Genomic DNA, 4,910 nt, shown 5'->3' with positions numbered 1-4,910 from the left:
GATTTGTGTGATTTTTCTTTTTTCTTTTCTTGGGTGCTATTGTTTTTGGCAATAAACATGTTGAAAAGTTAAAATAAAAAAATGAAGGCTGTCAGAATGGGTAACAGATATATGATTTAATGTAATTAATTACCGTGAAAGAGCATCATTACTCCGGTCTTCATTCTAATATGATGATTTGATACTCATTGTTATCAATGTTGGAAACAGTTGTGCTGCTTAATATTTTTTGGAACCTGTGATACTCTTTTCAGGATTCATTGATGAATAAAAAGTTCAAAAAGAACAGCATTTACTCAAAATATAAATCTTTTCTAACAATATAAATCTTTACTATCACTTTTTATCAATTTAACACATCCTTGCTGAATAAAAGTATTAATTACTTTCAGAAAAGAAATAAAATAAAAATTCTGACCCCAAACAAATATATTGTTTACAAAAGATTTCTATTTTCTCTTTTTTAAAACTTTTTATTCATCAAAGAATCCTGAAAAAAAGTATCACAGGTTATAAAGAAATCTTAAGTGATGGAAATTCAGCTTTGCATCACAGAAATAAATTATATTTTAAAGTATATTAAAATAGAAAAACATTATTTTAAATTGTAATAATATTTCACAATATTACAGTTTTTTTTATCAAATAAATGCAGTCTTGATGAGCATAAAATATTTCTTTCAATAACATTAAAAATGTTTCCAAACTTTTTACCTTTACTTTTTTAAATAATAGAAAGTTAAAAAGAACAGCATTTATTTGAAATATAAATCTTTTGTACCATTCTAAATATCTTTACTGTCACTATTAATTAAATGAATGTATAACTGCAGAACAAAATATACATTTCTTTAAAAATAATCTCCCTGACGCCTATATATATTTAATAAGTATAGTATCCGCATTAGAATTTTTTTTTTATACTAAAATATTCAGAAGGGATTTTTTAATTATTCATAGTTTTTTAGGTAGTTTAGAGTAATTGTTTAATCCAATCGATTGTACTTACTTTACTCTGTCAGCAGAGGTCACTATACAATCAGCCCAACTGCGCGTTCACAAGGAATTCTGTCAGAACTTCGGTGGGTTTTACTTGACTAGAGAAAAGAAAGAAGGGATAAACTGTATATTATGATTTTCAGCGACATTCTAACATAAACATGGATCGTCGTTACATACACAAGCAACATATTAGACATAGACATAAATCCAAAATGAATATGTCATGTTCGTTGCTCTCTCTCTCTCTCTCTCACACACACACTCACTCACTCACTCACAAACACAACTTCCCATCAATTTAACTGCACACACACACACACACACACACACACACACACACACACACACACACACACACACACACACACACACACACACAAACAAACCAAATTAATGGGAACTGATAGGACTGCACAAGTTAAAAACGACCCCAAGTAAACAAACAACTGCAGCAGAAGAAACAGAATTATCCGGAGAAAGACAGAACGAGCGAGAGAGAGATGGATGGCTAACCGAAGTGGCCAGCAGCAAACTCGCAAAAATGATTAATACGGGTAGAAATAATTGCATTTCATTAAGATTGATGAGACACCATTTAACCTCTTCTCTTCTTTCTCTCCCTCTCTCCCTCCAGCGTTCATCCTCCACCACTCTGAGTCTGAGCTCCTCACTATAGCAACGACAGACAGTGATGGAGTGTCTGTTATCCTAACAGCCAATCAAAAGCTCTGTTACAGACACTCACACTAACAGACTATTGGGGTTATTTCTCTTGGCCAATGAGATGTCAGAATTCAATCACCAGCGAATGACAGACCGCGAGACAATTACAATAATCCATTTGTATTAACAGTCATTCAGTATCATGTCATCGCTTTTCGTAATGTTATGATTACTTGGAGGTGAATCAACGATATGACTAAAGAGATTTGAATAGTTATTAAAAGTGTATAGATAGATAGACAGACAGACAGATAGATAAACAGACAGACAGATACATAGATAGATGAACAGACAGACAGACAGACAGACAGACAGACAGATAGATAGATAAGATAGAGATAGATAGATAGATAGATAGATAGATAGATAGATAGATAGATGAACAGACAGACAGATAGATAGATAAGATAGAGACAGATAAGATAGATATAGATAGATAGATAGATGAACAGATAGATAGACAGACAGATAGATAGATAAGATAGATAGAGATAGATAGATAGATAGATAAGATAGATATAGATAGATAGATAGATAGATAGATGAACAGACAGACAGACAGACAGACAGATAGATAGATAGATAGATAGATGAACAGATAGATAGATAGATCGATAGATAAATAGATAGATAGACAGACAGATAGATAGATAGATGAACAGACAGATAGATAGATAGATAAGATAGATAGAGATAGATAGATAGATAGATAGATAGATAGATTAGATATAGATATAGATAGATAGATGAACAGATAGATAGACAGACAGACAGACAGATAGAGATATATAGATAGATAAGATAGATATAGATAGATAGATAGATAGATGAACAGATAGATAGACAGACAGACAGACAGATAGATAGATAGATAGATAAGATAGAAATAGATAGATAGATAGATAGATAAGATAGAGATAGATAGATGAACAGATAGACAGATAGGTAGATAGATAGATAGATAAGATAGAAATAGATAGATAGATAGATAGATAGATAGATAGATAGATAGATAGATAGATAGATAGATAGATAGATAGATAGATAGATAGATAGATAAGATAGAGATAGATAGATAGATAGATAGATAGATAGATAGATAGATAGATGAACATACCGATAGATAGATAGATAGATAGATAGATAGATAGATAGATAGATAGATAGATAGATAGATGAACAGATAGATAGACAGATAGGTAGGTAGATAGATAGATAGATGAACAGACATATAGATAGATAGATAGATAGATAGATAGATAGATAGATAGATAGATAGATGAACAGATAGATAGATAGACAGACAGACAGACAGATAGATAGATAGATGAACAGATAGATAGACAGATAGATAGATAGATAGATAGATGAACAGATAGATAGATAGATAGATAGATATATGAACAGACAGATAGATAGATAGACAGACAGACAGACAGACAGACAGACAGATAGATAGATAGATAGATAGATAGATAGATAGATAGATGAACAGATAGATAGACAGATAGATAGATAGATAGATAGATGAACAGATAGACAGATAGATAGATAGATAGATGAACAGATAGATAGATAGATAGATGAACAGATAGACAGATAGATAGATGAACAGATAGATAGACAGACAGACAGATAGATAGATAGATAGATAGATAGATAGATAGATAGATGAACAGATAGATAGATAGATAGATATATGAACAGACAGACAGACAGATAGATAGATAGATAGATAGATAGATAGATAGATAGATAGATAGATAGATAGATAGATAGATAGATAGATAGATAGATAAGATAGACAGATAGATAGATAGATAGATAGATAGATAGATAGACAGATGAACAGATAGATAGATAGATAGATAGATAGACAGATGAACAGATAGATAGATAGATAGATAGATAGATGAACAGACAGACAGATAGATAGATAGATAGATAGATAGATAGATAGATAGACAGATGAACAGACAGACAGACAGATAGATAGATAGATAGATAGATAGATAGATCTTAGCAGTAAAATCTTGAAGCCTCATAGTGTTTTTAATCTTACACATGAAATATGAAAAGAATCTATGCTGTTTTTGCACCTGCATCAAAACTTTTAGTCCATTCAATTTGACAAAACCTATTTTTATGATATATATTTATATTTTAGACAAAAACAAGGATACATTAAATTGATCAAACAGTAAATACATTTATAATGTTACAAAAGATTTATATTTCAAATAAATGCTGTTCTTTTTAGAATCCAGAAAAAAAAAGCATCACAATTTCCACAAAAATGTAAAGCAGCACAACTGTTATATTCATATATACTGTTCAACATATATTCAAAAGTTTAGGGTCAGTGAGATTTTGTAATATTTTTGAAAAAAAGTATTTTTTATATTATATTATCAGACTAACCCAAACCATTTCCATATACCATATTGTATATAGGGATAGGGTTTGGGTTAGTTTGATAATTCTAATTAGTTTGATGTAAAAACAGCAGAAGTGTGTGTGTGTGTGTGTGTGTGTGTGTTTTACAAATCACCGGAGACAGAAATCAGAGATATCCGAGTAAATTCGTTCACCTTCACTACTCCTGTGCAAATCAAACACACACACACAGACTTTATAGCAGATTAGAAAGGAAGAGCAATGTGGAAACGCAACGTGGCCAAGGTTATTAAAAAAAGGATGTAGCAAAGCAAGATGGCGAGTGCATGGCCCGGGGCATTATGGGAGATAAATGGTTGACCCGGGCGGTGTCAGGCCTGGATTGATGCTACTATCAGCAGTGTGTTCTCCCAACGATTTCACTCTCGCTGATAGAGTGTGTTATCTAGTTACTAGCATGAGGGCTTCGGCCCGCGGGCAAACGCAAGGTCAATCTCCGAGGACAATCTTTGTTGGACTAAATGAGAAAAAGAGAAGAGCCCAAAAAAAGAGAAAAGAGGAGAAGGAGGGAGAGGAATCAAAAGGCAGCTGTGAGGTCTACGTGATAAGATAAGCCAAATTACTCTCTTTAGCGGGATGAGCCGCGGGCGGCCGAGGGAACACAACTGCAGGGAAAGTTAAGCAGAGCACATCTCACCTGAGAAACACTCTTTACCTGGAACACACACACACACACACACAGATTCAGACGCTGAATATATGTGCTCCTGAAATGCTCATGAAAGATG

This window comes from Rutilus rutilus (assembly GCF_951802725.1).
Source record: "Rutilus rutilus genome assembly, chromosome: 15".
In the NCBI taxonomy this organism is placed as follows: domain Eukaryota; kingdom Metazoa; phylum Chordata; class Actinopteri; order Cypriniformes; family Leuciscidae; genus Rutilus; species Rutilus rutilus.
This window is presented reverse-complemented; position numbering follows the sequence as displayed.